The sequence below is a fragment of the Rhea americana genome, unplaced genomic scaffold (assembly GCF_003343005.1).
Source record: "Rhea americana isolate MKP2758 unplaced genomic scaffold, rheAme1 scaffold_359, whole genome shotgun sequence".
In the NCBI taxonomy this organism is placed as follows: domain Eukaryota; kingdom Metazoa; phylum Chordata; class Aves; order Rheiformes; family Rheidae; genus Rhea; species Rhea americana.
Genome location: NW_028186489.1, coordinates 316,999 through 334,309, shown reverse-complemented (window position 1 = coordinate 334,309; position 17,311 = coordinate 316,999).

Here is a 17,311-nt window from a genome sequence, read left to right as displayed (position 1 = left end):
CTATCTGGTTCAACAGCTTCATCAATGACCTGGATGAGGGGATGGAGTGCCTCTTCAGCAAGTCTGCTGATGATACTGAGCCGGAAGGAGTGGCTGATACACCAGAGGGCTGTGCTGCCATTCAGAGATACCTGGACAGGCTGGAGAGCTGGGCAGAGAGGAACCTCATGAGATTCAACAAGGGCAAGTGCAGAGTCCTGCACCTAGGGAGAAATAACCCCATGCACCAGTCCAAGCTGGGGACTGACCTGCTGGAGAGCAGCTCTGCAGAGGAGGACCTGGGAGTGCTGGTGGATGACAGGTTGACCATGAGCCAGCAGTGTGTCCTTGTGGCCAAGAAGGCCAATGGTCTCCTGGGGTGCTTTGGGAAGACTGTTGCCAGCAGGTCGAGGGAGGTGATCCTGCCCCTCTACTCAGCCCTGGTGAGGCCTCATCTTGAGTCCTGTGTCCAGTTCTGGGCTCCCCAGTGCAAGAGAGACATGGGGCTACTGGAGAGAGTCCAGCGTAGGGCTATGAAGATGATCAGATGGCTGAAGCATCTGCCCTATGAGGAACGGCTGCGAGAGCCGGGCCTCTTCAGCCTGGGGAAGGGAAGACTGAGGGGGGATCTTATCAATGTGTACAAGTACCTGAAGGGAGGGTGTCAAGGGGACGGGGACAAACTCTTTTCAGTTGTCCCGTGTGACAGAACAAGAGGCAATGGGCAGAAATTGAAGCACAGGACTTGACTGTGTTTCAATTTCACTTGACTCACTTGACTGTGAGGGGGGAATTTCTTCCCTGTGAGAGTGACGGAGCACTGGAACAGGTTGCCCCGAGAGGTTGTGGAGACTCCTCTGGAGATCTTCAAGGCCTGCCTGAATGCAGCCCTGTCTAACATGCTCTAGGTGACCCTGCTGAGTGGGGAGGTTGGACTAAATGATATCCAGAGGTCCCTTCCAACCTTATTGATTCTATGATTCTATGACTGTGACAGGCATTAAAGTAAAACTATGCTTGTGCAAAAGATGGGGTTAGGCCACACTGGAAGAACAGTAATATTTGTTCAAATAAACAAGATAAGTTCATATCACAGCTACTTTGAGAATAAAAATGCTGTTTATGTGGCATGGCATAATCTCACTTGTACATGTAGACTGTATTCTGATCAAGTCAAATCAAATAATCCGATGTGTGACTGCCATATAATTTTCAGCTATGTGTTAAGAGAAGCTCAGCTTCTTCCTGTTATCCTTTTAGGGTAGGTGTACATCTGTAACACTGGAACTAAGAATGAGTTTGAAATTTATATTGGAAATTACTCAACAGCTGCTCTAGGAGTATCTCTCCTTATGAGACCTTCCTATTTATTCCTAGGTTGGTGGGTTTTTTCCTCTTTCCTTCTTTCAGGATCTTTGGACTTGAATAGCTACAGAACATAGATTCTGGTAAATCCTTATGTGATGCATTGAAATGGGCTATAGCAGGAGATGAGTGAGTGTGGAATTACTGCATCTTCTCCAGAGAAGGGTGAGGTTTGGATCTGATAGTTACCACTTTAGGTAGACTGGAGAAAATAAGCTCTAAATTGCTTTCCTGAATCCAGCCAGCTCACTGCCTGGTGAAAACTATAGTTGGAAACACTCTGCTAAGCGGTACATAGGTGCCTCTGACCAGCATCCATAAAATAAGTCATGTTGGGTAGGGTAGGAATCACTTGACCAAGTAGATGTATGTCTATTCTTGGTAATGGAGGAGAATGAGTCTACAGACAGCAATCTGAGACATCTGCTCAGAGGCAGACATGTGAGTCGCCATTTTATTGCAGAATAATACAAAGGAAGAATCCTCACCCAATAACACAAAAGGAGGAGATTGTGGTATGTGAAAGTTCAAACTGTCTTATGCCTGAGAGCACTTGAACTCACATTTCACATGTGAATGCCTGAGTATATTTTGAGTTGGGGCTCCACTAGTCTTTTGAAGCTTGCATTTTGTTAAATAACTGGATGAGAAAGAAAACGAGCAAGTGTGTCTACTTTCCTACTAGGTTAAAGTTACAGGCAATATCGGATGCTAAGAAACATGACTTGGCGTCACAAGCAGTAGAGTGAAAGTACACTGCAGATGGGCTTCAAGGTGCATACCTGTTTTACAGTTCCTTGTAGTAACAGGGGAAGTTTCAAGTTTCATGGTTAATGATAGTTTTGAGTCCTTAAGTGACATAATTTTTGACTCAAGGTTTGTCATGAGGAAAATTTCCTCAAAGACATGTACCTTGGGGCTTTGCTAGTAGTTTGGGCCTTCTTACAAAACTTATTTTCAGCTGTGTTAAGAGTTGTCTTTTACTATTGCAGATGAAAATTCCACACATTATCCACTTAGTCATGAGAAATGTGTTTATGGTGTCACCACAGAACTTTGTAGCCTGCATACTAAAAAGAAAACATGACGGCACGGTCGCCTGTTTCCATCCCCTCCCCCCTGAGAATTTATTGAGCTTTCAGTCAAAACTTATAAAAGGTAACTGCCATCGTTTTGGAAAGGTGAAAGCAGTTCTTTCGGTGTTTTCTGTTATTAAATGTACAAAACTGCAAAGCAAGAGAAGTTTACCTTTAAGAGCTATCTATCCCTTTTCAATTTACTCAGAGTCCTCACTCTGCCTGTGGGCTTGTTTCTGTCTTGTGACCTTCCCTTTCTTCCCGCTGTCTGGGGAAAGGAAGAGAACAGGTGTGTGGGCTGTGACTGTATTTCTCAGTACTAAATAACCAAGCACTGAGAAGGATCATTTGGATAAGCATGCACTTGCATGGCGTGGTCCAGAGTTTAGTTGTACAGTATGAAAGTCAGAGCAACACGTTAAGTAGCGTTATGTGCTAGAACTCTGCATGTTTTAAAAGGCAGTAATACCCTAGCCTCCAGTCAAACCTTTTTGCACTTTGCTTGTTATGGGGTTTGGTGCTTCAATATTGCAGAAATGGCTCAATCCAGTGATGCCCTGCATGTTTGTGTCTCTTGTTGATACTAGATTACATGTAGTAGATATGCAACTCGTGGTAAAGCTTGACCTTTCCTCCCAGGCAGTATTCCAGAAGTCAGTCTGAGTCTGTTTGAGCTCTTGATTGTGTGCAGTTGACATGTAGGTCATGACACGCAAAGTTGGATTTGAGCGTAGCCTGGACTCGACTCAAGGCTGTTTTAAGCAGAACTGGGAAGAGAACCAAGGCTCTATCTTGACTGTTTGTAAATGAAATGAAGACAAATTTGTTGCTTGTCTCAATAATTGCTAGATTTCCACTAGGCTCTTGACCCAAAATCAGAGCTAAAGATTTTTGATCTGTGTGGTACCACCATTTCAAAAACAGTTGTATAAGGTACCTGCAAAGAATGCATCACAATTCCTTCATCTGTCTCATAAAGAAGGCATTGCTGTATTTTTATGATTACTGTTGTAGCTAATGTGAGAGTTGTCTAGTCAAATACATACTTTTAAAGCCAGCTGAATTAATGTTTTGTTTCTGTTAATCTGAGAGGTGCATAGCTAGTAGCTGTGTTTTACCCAGAACATCGTACTCACATCTATGATTACTAAACTTCTGCCTTTACTTACTATTTGATATATTCATGCATACCAGTTATCTCGAATCCATAATTCAAAAAATTAAGATACGCATTGCTTACCAGTTATGCTGGTATTTCTCCTGCTGAAAATCATAGATCTTTTTTGCTTCCCTCTCCCTCCTCCTCTCCTTCTCTCTTCTTGTCTTCTTTAGAAGTAAAAAGCCCCTTAACCTCTGGAGATAGATCCTAGCAGAAAAACCTCACAGCGTATCAGAAGGACTAAGGCCCTCTTCTTGTTCAAGATGTTGTTCTCAAAACAACTTGGGTGGGAGATCATCCACAGTTGTGGGGATGGCTCACTTAACTGTGTGTAAAAGCTCTCAAATTTGCAAAGTTTGGAGAAGCTAATCAAGGCTAATGATGAGACAATGAGACAGTGGCATAAACATGGTAGCAAGTGAAGTAGCCTGATATTTAGTTCACTGGCAATGATGATGTTTATATGTCTTGGGTTGGTGTGTAGAGGGTATATGGCTTAAGAACATGGTAAAAGCTTAAACTTTATCGTGGTGAAGTTCCACCCAAAGTCAACTTCAACCTTAGTGCAGCTGGAAATCTCACTGGGCTGCATTCTGAAAGTAAACAGGCCCCTGGGAGTCATGCTGAAATTCATTTTCAGGTCACATACTGAAGCTTAGTAAACCAATATTTGTGCATTTTTATACAAAAATATATTTTTTAAAATCCTTGTGACCAGAGCAAAATAACTATATCAAGGAGTTCTCATACTGTTACATGATTAATGGTAATGTTTTTCAGCCTACAATTCACAGCCTGGCATGTTTCATTAAATGATTAATTTGCTCTTTACCTGGAAAGCAAACACCAGGCATAAGCTACTTCACATTTTTCAGAGGAGCTTACACACAGTGCCTTGATAGTTTCTCAAGATTTGCCTGAGAAATGCTCACCTTTGGTGTTAATCCATCTCACTTAACTCATGACAAGATTAGAAAAAATGTTTTGCTCAGTTGCTCTAATTAAACCTGTCCAAGGATTCAACTCAAATACTTTAATGGACAAAGTCAGAAGAAAAACCTCGCTGTTTGACAGTGTGTGATAAACCACCAGAATGTTTTGTGTAGATTTGTTGTGTCTGTTACCTTAAGTGCTTGTTCTCTCTGATTCCTCTCAGATTTTACCATTTCGAAAGTTTGACTGGTACAAACACTTTCCTCCTATTTTGGGAGCATAATATTTTTTACTGTTTTTTTTCAGTGCAATACATTCTTGTCTCACAATAAGAGTGTTGATTCAGGGTTGACATTAACAGCAGTGACACAAAGGTGGGTATGTTCTTCTAGAAACAAACAAACAAACAAGACTAGAGAGGAATTCTTTTGTATGTCCTATACTTGAGCCTAAGAAATCTTTGTTTGACTGCGTGTGTGTATGTTTTAAGAACTATTGAGGAATAAGGACTGTGGAAGGTACTGTTTGCAAAATCGGTTGCAGTTGCAACACTCCCAAACCAGAAAGAAAATGCAAAATGCCTTAAGGCAACCTTCCCTGCCTCTTGCTCGACTAGGCTGGTAGCTGTGCAAGGTTTTTTTTCTTGAAGTCTTTATTTATTTCAGTCACAGATTCTAACAGGCAGTGGCTGCCCAGAAGTACCCTTGATATTGTGTGCAGAAGAGGGAAACTGAGTTCTGTATCTCATTTTCTGTATTTGGGCTATGCTGATGTGTAAAATTGTGAAAGAGTGAGGGGGTGTCTACTAGAAGGATACTGCCAGGAGACCTAAACTGAATCATCAAGTTCTTACTTTGCCTTTAGCTTGTGTTACTGAGTACATTGCAGGTACTTCACTCCTGGATCATGTCCAGCCTTTTTCATTTCCCTTCACTTTTATGAACTGACTCAGTTAAACATTTATTTTCTTCACCATTGTCATTATAGATTGAAAGAAAATATGCAGAGCAATTGCCTGTTTGATCAAACATCATCTTTTGTTTATGATGTGCTGCATTAGTGAATGTCAGCCCAAATACAGCATGACTAACCCTCTGCCTTCAGAGCAGGTCTGCATGACCTGTTCCCTGCCTACTTTGCTGAAGTAGCAGGTGCTGGACTCTGGCAAGCAAGCTAGCTGAACCAGTGCTGCTTTAAGTTACACAATAGTTGCTCTGCCTAAAGGAGTAATCTTTAACAGAAATTAAATATATTTTGCTTCACTTGCATTTTTTCCGTACTCTTTCTGCTAAGCCCAGTGAAGTAAGGCCTGCTGTTACTTTTGCATGGCTTGAGATGACGGAAAAATCAAAATTGGCCCATACTAAGGAGATTAAACCATGTCGTCACATAACTGTGTATAATCATGGCTCTCATACTGTCCACAGGTTCTTGACAAATGTTCTTGATTTTGTGGAGGGAAGTTAGAAAAGAGAGAATGAAACAACTTTCAACTGTTTATCTCTCTTTACTTTTTACATGTGTGCAGTGAAAGATGCTTTCAGCATTCATTTCCCTTCTAAATGCTGCTTTTTCTTTAAATTTAAAACAAGTTGTATGTTTTTCAATGAGGTTATGCCTCTGATAGGCATATATATACAAATTTATGAAGAATGCAAGATAAGGAACAGCATCTGCAGCTTTAGGAAGTAACACATAAATATGCTTTAAAAAGTTTGGCTAGGAACTGTCAACTTTTTAATACACATAGGTTTTTGTTTAAAGATTTAGGTGTTTTGTTATAATGCTGAATAATAAATAATAAGGATGACTAATCTGAATGTGCTTAAAACATTTACTTAATGTTTAGCCCAATCTGATGTGCCATATATCAAACGAAATTTGTCATATAGTGATACTTCTTAAATCATACATGCCCCTTTTCAGAGGGAATTTGTAGGAAAAAAGGCTTCATTTTAAAAACAAATATGTTTAATATCATTAACATTGGGAACTGTCTGTCCTGGACTTCCTATGTTCAAGGTACAACCATCGAAAAATAATAAAATCTGCGTTTCACAGTTTGAAGGAGTAGAGGCTGTATTTTAGAGTAGGCCACTTGAATGTTCTCTCTGTAGTATTTCCATCATTCTACAGAAACCACTTTTTGACAAGATAGTCTAGTGGTGATACTTTTACTTCCACTCTGTTTTCATGTAACTTCGTAACGTGAATGAGTCATTTTTTCACACTCTTCTGTTGTGTTGCATAACTGTAATTTGTACGTGTTTACTTCTTTGGGCCTCGCAGTGATTATAAAGTCTCTCCAGCCTATTATTTTGCGGAGGTAATACAGGCGGCCTTTCATCCAGACTTATGCTACCTGCCATTTGAAAATACTGGTAAGATTGGTAGATGATAGCTATGGAAAGACGGGCAACTCCTTGTGTTTGCGCTGGCACAGATCCGTATCGCTCAGGCTTTACTCCTAACTTACCTGCAGCCCTTCATATCACTCTTGCTCAACCTTCTTGCGCACGTTTCCTCATTTGCACAACGTTCTGTGCGGTCCGATGGGTCCTCAGCTGCTGGAAGCGGTGGCAGCTCTAGTCTGTTGTGGTTTGACTTAATGGGGTCTTGATGGCCAGTTGTGCAAGAAGCCAAATGATCCCAAAGGTTCAAAAGCAAATGCTCTTCTTAAGTCAGGCCTCTCATCTAGAAGAAATTATTTTAAAAGACTAATGACAGTGACTTATATAGGAATACTAATGTTATATGGTACCTGTTTAGCTATGGGTGGTGGGTTTGTGAATAACTGAGAAGAGCGACAGCGTTCTGAGTCTTGATTACGCTTTAATTCTCCCACGCAGTTTTCAGGAATCACGTCTTTTACTTTCTTGATTCTGGAACTGTGCTTTGTGCTGTTAATCTTTAAACATTATTGCACATTTTTCAGGGCAGAAAATAGCTGGACCAATAGCAAATCTTTCAGATGTTCTGGCTGATGGTACCAGGCTAAAGGCTTGTAAGTAAAAGTCAGTGTTGAGTATGGCTTAGTCTAAAGTGTGTAATTCAGGTAATCATTGCACAAACAATGCAAAAGTCCATTCATTATCTAATCTGAGACTTATTTATATCTTTTTTTTAACCAAATGAGATCTCCATTTATTAACCTCTTCACTTTATTATAGGAGTGGTTTTAATTGCTGCTATTCATATTATTTTTTTTGTGTTCCCAGAGTCCCCTTTGCAAATATTAGCCCTTTATTTCAGGGTCTGAGGATATATTTACAATGACTCACTTTAGGTAAAGAACACTTTCCCTTAAAAATTAAAGGGAAGATACTGGCTCGTCTAGAGGATGACTCAAAGTTCCTCAGTTATCCTCTTTCTATGGCTCACCTTAGGTCGGCAGAGCTGGTATCTGTGTCCACCTAAATAATTCCACTTTTGAAGTCTCAGAAGTGCTGTAATAAGTTTGATGTTGACACATACGAAGGTCTGTAGCTCTTTTGAAACCCTGAGATTAGATCCTGTATTTTTATTCCCTTATACTACATGGCTAGCGCTCAAGACTGAAATGACTAGCACTCAATCCTGTGTCACACAAATTTAAAAAGCAGCCAGAATGTATTTCTGAGCAAGAGAATCTCTGAACCATGACAAGTTCACGTGGCCATAGAAACCAGACTTGCATAAACAACCACCCAACTCTACCCTGTTGCCTGCTTTCTTGTCCCACCCTTCTTGTGTTATTTTATATGACCTGAATTCTCAGTTTCATTTACAGAGCTTTTCTGAGTCTTTCCGCCTGCTCCATCTTCTGACTACATCTTTTGACAACTATTTTCTCCTAATCTGTCTATTCGAAGTAGTATTAAAAAAAAAAAAAAAAAAAGTCACTGTTCTCCAATCCTCCTTTCCACAATGAGCCAATATGGTTTCTGAAGGACAGTAGCTGTTTATCATTTATTCTCATCACACTGGCATGTGAGCCTCACAGATGAGGAAGCTTATTACCCTCCAAAACTTTCTATGATGCTCAGAAACATGATGTGACTTCCTATACCTATACCACACCTGTGAGCTCCAAAAAATGCAATATAAAAAAATCCCATGCAACACGAAATAATAAAATCCATTTTACTATATTTAGTCAAAAATCCCTCAGACCTAGTTGTCTGAGGACAACTTTCCTAGTTGAGTGGACTAGGAAAACCATAGATCTGTGGTTAGAGATTTTTCTTTCTCTTCTGTAGGGATAGCACAGGTTGGCCAGACTTAGCACACGCATCTGAATGCCAAATTATTGCCATCATTAGGAAACAACTGTATTGTTTATAAATACTTATTTTTCCACTCCCTAAAGAGGGGATCCAGAGAGATTGCCATTACTGCACACAGTAGGTAGCAGAGTCTTTTAATCATTAATTAATACTTAAACAAAAAAAGTTTGTTTTTAAAAATACTGAAAGCTCACAGATTTTGCAAGTCATTGTGAACTGGCTTATTGAACTCTCCAAGGATGAGAGTTCAGCCTAACTTTAATCTAAATTCTCATTTCTATATGGAAAAAACAGAAGAATGTGATAGTGCATGACCACCGAAAAGGCTGAGAACAGAAACTCCCCATTATCTGAGAAATTTAATTTCTGCATTTAATTTGTGTTTGTTCAAGAATTACACATTATTAAATGTCAGCAGTGGAACACTTTCCACAGAACCGTTTATTGAAGTGATTGCAAATAAAGGCTGAACAGCAACCTGTGTTCTGGTGGGTAATCATGGGATTGTCAAACATAAAATGCCAAGGTATCTTTAGAGCTGTCATTTTTCATCAGTAGCGTTACTATGACCTTAGAGACAGTCTGATATAAGTCACCATGGACTAGGACCCATTTGTGACTGGCAATGCAGTCTTCTCATATGCCAATGCAGATAATTGTCTAAGCACCAGCTGCCCATAGGTGATCTTTTCAGAGCTGGTGTCAGGTACTATCAGAGAGGTGAGCCAGTGCATGCAGCTAAGGGCCAAATGTTGAGAAGTTTAAAATACGCTGCTAAGGATTATGCATGGAGTGTAAATACAAATATTTCTTCCCTATATTTGTGAATGAATTCTACTAGTTTCAGAACAGAAGCAGGCTGGAATTAGCAGATATTCTACTCCATTTTGTGCTATTTCATCAACAGTGACTTTTGGTTGACAAATTAGCATCCAAAAGAAGCTTTTTAGTAATAATTTTTACAAAGAGTTCCAGGTCACGTAGGCAGCATGAGGCCAACGTTTACAGCGTTATATTGCTCTCACAGGGAAAATCCAGGGGGTTAAGAGCATGGATCAAGAGAAGTCCTGTTCTAAAACTGGTCTGGAGACAGCTACCTTCTAGGTTCCCTCTGCATATCAGAAGGGCTCATGTTTCATAAGTCTGAGAAATATGCAGACCTACGAAACAGACACATTAAAGATTAGGAAAGGTTTGCGTTCAAGCTGGTATACTCACAAACTGCGGTAGTGTGCTTAACCTGATACACTATTACAGAGGGAAATAATCCAATCCTTCCTAGTCTAGATAATATCTAAAATGTTGGCAGCTGCCTTTAAAGGTATTGCCTATGACAACAAACCCCTGATGTGCTGCAGTCAGTAACGTGACGTCCAGTTCAGGCAAGAATTGAAAACATCTGATTAATAGCGTCGACGGGACATCGTCTGTGAGAGCAAAGGCCTTTTGAAATAACCTGCTGAATGTGCCTTCCCCACTGATACCTGTAATTTAAAGTAAAATCAAATTTTATCAGTTAAGGTGAGTTCTTCACGTATTCCGTGTGTATATTCTGAGGACTGTTGAGGCTGGAACAACTTTCACATGTTCTTCTCCACTGGTTTCATCAGTCCCTCAGGCCAAAGAGATCTTGTTTGTAGTAACATGAGGTTGAAGCATGAAAAATGGCACTTGCAAAAGCTATTTGATTGTTTTTATTATGGAGCTTCTATCCTTCAGGTTCTCAACCTCCCTTTTAGAGGCTCTAAAGGCAGTAGTGTGTTTTTTTTATTAATATGTATTTCTGCAATATCCAAGAGCAATTGAATCAGGCAAAACTCACCCAGTTATAGTTTGTTTCCTCCAGCTTCTGTAAAATCATTGTGTCATGACATCCCAAGAATACCACAGGTATCACCTTTTCCTATTTCAGTGTGCTTCGGGATTGTAATGCACAGTTTGGTGGAGTTTTTGATTGCTTTTTGCCATGTTTTGCCATGTTTAGAGTGCAACCTCCTGTTATTCCCAGTAGTTTAATTTCTTTCTTTCTGCTTTCCCTTGCAAAAATACCCAATAGGAACATTATATGCCAAATAGCCCAACTATATGGACTGCAATTGACTCCTAAATTTTAAAACAGCAAGAGTTCTTGAAAATTGATGTATATCAAAATGTGTAAAATTTCTGAATTAATTTGGTGTATTACCTGTGATAATAAAAGAGCATTTTCAGCTGCATTTTGATTGAATATAGACCCCAGAGAGGTCTCTTTGCCAACACCATTTGTTTTGTTTGTTTGTGTTTTGTTGTTATCCAAACCCTTCCCATTTATAAAGGTTTTCAAATTGTGTGCCATGGGTGAAACAGTTTAACTGCTGGAAAACCTCCAACTAGTGTTACAAGCTTTCTCCCAGTTGTTTAAGGATTGAGCTCTTATGATTTACAGCTGTCCAGAGGAACTTTGCTGGAGTAAAAGCAAAAAATGCTGAATAACTTGGGAGGCCTTACTTATAAGAAAAAGCTGTTTTCAGAAATGACACGTGAAAAGCTTTCTCTACCCGTAAAATTTAACATAGATTACTTTAATCTCTTCTCCTTTTATTACATTTTAGTCACAGCATGTAAAGGTCTTGCAAACTGAAGGAAGAATTAATTCCAAGCTCTATAGTAGGAGCATGTGTGAAAATTTTATGATCCTTCAAGGTTCTGGGTTTTTGGTAGAGACCCAAGCTGCGTGTGCCGTGTCTGCTTTAGCTCAAGTATAGCCTCTGCTGGAGTGTTCCAGTATTGCAGATCATCAGCTAATTTTTGAATAGCTGCTTGGACTATGAAAAGAGGAATTGTGCTTTGGTGGAAAAAATGGTCTCACTAAAATACCAGTATAAATTGAGAATAAAATGGATGTCTGAATCCTTTCAATGCAAGGAATGATCAGCACAAGGCAAAAAAACCCCGAATATGATTATTCTACCTAATTTGAGTTTTGTGGAAAGAAGGATTCTTCATTTCTGATGTCACGCTGGTTATTTCGCCATGCCTTGCTCGAGATGCAGCCAAGGAGCTGTGCTTTATGGGTTGCAGAATGTAATAGAGGTAAAGCACTTTCTGATGTTTTGCAGGTGTGGATGGAAATAGCCTCTCCACACATCCGGAAAGGCACTGAAGTGCATGGAGGCCTCTGAGGGAATCTGTAGAAGCTGCACATTTGAAGGCGTGATGTGGATGCTGTTTTCTGCTGGTAAGCCTCTCGCTGCTCTTCTGTGTAGCTGCTTTCACGTGGGTGAGGAATAAGTGGGAAGGTTGAACTTCATGCCAGTAAGCATCTTCTGACAAAGAGATGACGTGAGTGAAGAGCGTGGAAACTGTGATCACTGCTGAGCTTTTAAGAGCAGCCACAGGTTGTGTGCACAGTGCAGAGGCAGCTGAGTGTGTTTAGTCCTGGAAATATTCAATAGCAGTGATATGGAGCTCAGTGTAAGCAAATTTATCCTGTGGATAAAAGGTATGGGCAGGTTTTCATTTTCTCCTTCTTCCCTCATTGCAAATATTTGTGCAAAAGTCCATTCAATTTTCTGAAGACCAAGGTGTGGGCATTGAAGACTTAAAGAAAACCAGGAGTTGAGATTCCCTGTGGTTTCGTTATCTGGTCAGCCAGACTGGCATGATGCTGGCCACCTCTCTCCTTTACTGGATATGGCATACAGCGTAGAGGGCTTGGGATGGAAGAATAGCCAAGAGTGTATCTGGAGCTGAGAAATGAAATTCCTGTTTATTCTGGTGCTTTACCACTTCAGGTGAAAACTTCCATCCTATTCAGCAGACTGGTATTCAAGCTCTTGGGGACAAAAAGTGCTGTAGAGCTGCCTAAGGGTGCCCCTAGAGGGGGCATTTTCCCTCTTTCACAGGATTTTACTGGATAAAAACCCTATCTTGTTCTGAGACTTTTCCCGTTAGTAATTATAATGTTTTGTTTAGATAAGAAGAAAGTAGTACTTGGAGGACTGACAGAGTGAGATTGTCACTCTAAAGTCAGTACTCAGTTCAAATTAAATCTCACTTAAAAAGACTTGATTTTAACAGCTTAATGTTCTGGGAGCTGACCATGCATATTCACAAAGGCTATAATTAGGTTAGAGCCTCACTTACTAAAATTAAATCAAAAGAAAGGGAATAATGTTCCTGATAGGGTTTTACTTTGTATTTAATGAGGATTAGTGTAGTGTGGGATAAGTATTAAGAAATGTCTTTTAAAATAATCCTTCCTAATTCTTCTCCTGTAACTTAGTTTAGAGATGAATTCACTTTATTTTATGATGCAATCAGAGCATGTGCACGTTTTGCACCTTGTGTCTGCAAGAGATCGGGCTAACCTTTCAAAGGGTGCTGTTCAAGATTAGAGTGCTCAGAATTGCAGTCTTTGAATAAATCTTCAAAGACATTACTGAATAGAGTAGAAGTCTAAACATTTTTTTTTTTAAGCTTGAAGCACTAATATACAATGCCTGTACTTAAATTTGTAACCGAAAGTAGCAGACTAACAACCTGGGGCAGGGCCCTGTTTTGTAAAGATTTGCCAGAGCGGGACGGCAAGCAGGCAGTGAGAGCTGAGGTTCAGCCCCGTCAGTGCCGTGGCTCATTGCGCAGCCACCCCAGTTGGATTTGTATCGATTCTTGGGATTTAGCTAAATGTTTATATTTAATATTTAAACATAATTTAAGAACCTTGCCAAGCTGTTACATACCATAGTCCCTGGCCTCCAGATTTCTGCTGGGCTAGAAGCATGAGGATCAGTCATTCCCCATTGACAAAATCACGCTCCTCGAGGAGCAACATGAAGGCATAAGCAATCAGCTTGAAATCCTTGCTCCAGTTAGTGAAGTATATGTCTGCCTGAAATGGACTAAGGCACTTTCCTGGCATCTGGGTTCAACTTTTGCATCAAACCTCGCAATATGAGAGTTGAACCTAGACCTTACTGGAAAGTATCCAATTCTGCGTTGTTACACACTATAGTCAGGATTTTTCTTTAAAAGTTATGATTTGGCTTAGATGCTTCTTTGTGAGAGAGAATCCCAGACAGTGAAGATGCTTTGGTGCAGAACTGCATACTTTATGAAAGAATCGTAATCCCGCCCAGTGCTTGTAGTGCCTAGAGATCTCAGTGCTTTCTAGCAGCTTAGAATGGTAGTTTGTAGGCATCGGTGTGTAAAAGGCATGATATTTTTTGTTTGAGAGCCTTAGCGTAATGTAGTGAAGCCAAACTTAATCCTTCCTGAATAAAATGTTTTTTGCAATCTGCTTGGAGATTAGAAAAATGGTTACTTGATCTGGCACTTTTAATATTAACAAGTAAACAGTTTCCACAGTTGCAGGCATTTAGAATGTTTATTCTGTTTTGCATGGACTTTTGTGCATAGGAATGCAGCACATGAGCAATGAAACTGTAAAATTTTCTGCAGAACTTTAGTCTTAGAAATAAAAGTGTCTGCTTTGGGAGGATTGTATTAAATTGCTTTGCTCTTTGTACACTACATTCATGAGAATGGGGGAACAGCTGGGCAACCTCTGTGCCTGGCCGAAATCGTGTGCAGGTCTGGTAGGAATAAATTATCCTAGCTCCATTAGAGTCACAACACTATAACAATTTACACTAGTTGACCCTTTTTAAAACTCTTTCAGATTTTTATCTGATACTTCTGAACTGCTCAGACAAACCACTCCCTTCCAAACTGTTTTATGGTGCGTGCTCAATAACAATATCTGCAATAACTTTGTGCTGGCTTAATCAGGTTTGCTCACTAACTGAAGAGAGAAGCACTTATACAGTACTTTCTGTGCTACCAGCATTCAGTGATGCAGTTGCTGTAGCCACAGAAAGACCCTGCCCTCGCTGGCTAGCTTGCCACTCATGGAGAAGATTAAGATGAACGATCAATTTTTTTTCCTGGGGAAAACTGTTCCAAATAGAATTATCTTTTATGGGAATCTCTTCTGTATTTTCATTTTTTCAATAGAAAAAGGGGCCAGTTATACAAAGTTTTTGAAAAAGCGGCTTCTAGGATAGGTTTTGAATCACTTGCATCCTTATAAATTTTACAGAACTGATAACCCAGAGATACGTATTAACTGCAAAAGGCATGCCCTAGTGTTCTGCCTAAAGAGACTACTATAAACAACGCTTCATAATCTATAAAAATTGTTAACAATCATCTATTAGTGCAATTTTTCTCTTTGAATCAAGTACTTGCAGAAGAAAAGCACCGAAGGAACGTCTGTAGAAGCATTTCTGTTTGGCTCATAGACATTTGTGCAAAGTTGCTCTGGGTTCCTCTAATATAAGTTAAGAAAATATGAATGAATAAAACATGTCTTGCATATTGAATGTTTCATTCACATTGTTTACAGACTGCAATTGGCTGGAAGCTATACAAATCCAAAAATATAGATATCTTAGTCGTTCACATTTTGAAAATACATTTACAGTAAATCTACAGATCTGTACGTTAGGGCTTGGTTGGCAGGTTTCTTTTTGACTTGGTACAGGTTCAGTTGAAATGAGGATCACCTGGATGGATTTGGTCCGTAATGATGACTGAATGTTGTCAGACTGGTGATATACAAGATGATTGCTGGTAGTTTTCAAGATTTTTGAGGTTTGACTATCTGTAGCCCAAACTGAGTATTTGTACTGTATCTAAAATTTGTGTAATTTAGGTAGGAAAATATATTTTCAAAATGTTTATCTCTCAGCTGTATGGCTTGTTATGTGGGATTTAGTACCCTTGTTTTGGCTGTGATTTTTTTTCTTTCAGCAAAGTCATTATCCATTCATAGAAAATAGGCAGCTGCAATAAACTTTCAAACATTATTCCCTTAATATCATATTCCTATCCCTAAATGGTTTATCCCCCAGTCAAAATGTCTGTAGCTGTTAGGCAGATAAAAATAAATGTTTGAAAAACAGGAATAAGAGGAGTCTTCCCAAACAGATATGCCTAGCCTTTGGAAGAAACCTGGGGGATAATCATCTCACTTTTGCAGTTTTTTGTGGAAAGAGATATAGCTGAGACATGGATTTCTAGTTCTAAAGTCAGTAGCAGCCCTCCTTTGCCATGGCCATAGCTCACCGATCCTGTGTAGTATGGTACCAATGTAAAATGGGATTACAGCAGCAGTGCTTAGTCTGATGATCTCAATTTTTAAAACTTGCTAGCAAATACAATTGCTATTGCAAACACTGCCATATTTTTTTGAGTTGCCAGATGCAGACTTTTAGAGTTGGGGAAAAAGGGAGCTCAACACTGAGCTAAGATTGTGTGGAAAAATGTGCTGCAGAGCTGCCCATTGGAAAGCAAGACCACAGCCCCACCGTGACGCTCTGAATGAGGTGGACCTAAAATGGTTGATGGATTTACACCTGTTGCTTAAATTCATTATGTCAGAGACACAATCTTTTTAAAACTACAGAATAGCTGTGGTGCTTTCAAAAACCGCATTTGAATACTCATACAGCACCTTTCATTTTAACCAATTTACCACACATTACCACACATTAATGTTAATAGTATATGTACAACTGTATGTCATAGGCTGCTTTGAAGAATTCAACCAATATTTGTATATAAAAACCTCTCCACCTTTTGCCCTATAAAAACCTCTCCACAAATATTCATTTGCATTTTAAAATTAACCTGTTTCAGCAAATGCTTGTACCCTTTCCAGAACCACTTCTGCTGAATGCAAAGGTGACTTGAATTCACCTTCCTGAAGGTTAGTAGAAGGCAAATTCAAACTTCCATGCATGAGAATTTGTAGAAAATGAATTTGGATTTCACAAAAGTGAATATTTGCCCTCAAAATTCTATATTATAAAATCTATATTCATTCTGCCAAATAACAAATTGATCATGCGATCAATCACAACCCACCAATATAGCGCAAAAAACAGTGATGAATAATTGTGATTAACTCCTTTTAGATGCCAAAAATGAACATACCTAGTATATATGTATGAATATCATTGCATAGATGAGTTAGTAGCTATATGAGTTAGATGCCTGATAAATAATTCAGAATAGAGTTTTATTTCTTTGTAACTGGGCTGACTGGGCATACTGAATCCAGGCCAGTATGGGAGACCAAACTGTTCATTTTGGATGGCACCAGGGGTTTCAGCATAGTTGAGAAATTGTCTAGAGTAGAATGGATCAGAAAAGTGGTTTTCTAATCAAAGGAAAAATAAACTTTTTTGTATTCTTCAAAAATATGAAAACCTAACCGAGGAAAAAAGTCTCCACAATCTTCTTTAAATGACAGTGAAATGAGACTCTGTTTCATACTGTTCAGGAATCATACTGGCAGAGAGAGAGGTTTTAGATACGACTGTTAGTCTTAATCTCTTGAGTAGCAGCAAATATATTCCAAAGGGCTTACTTAGAGACAGGGCTTGGCAGAAAGCACGAAGGAGGAGACGACTCCAAAATTCAAGTGCTGTTTTTTTGTTGCTCTAGCCTGTCTCTTGGAGCAGACTGCAGTGGTGTAGTCTAGACTGGCA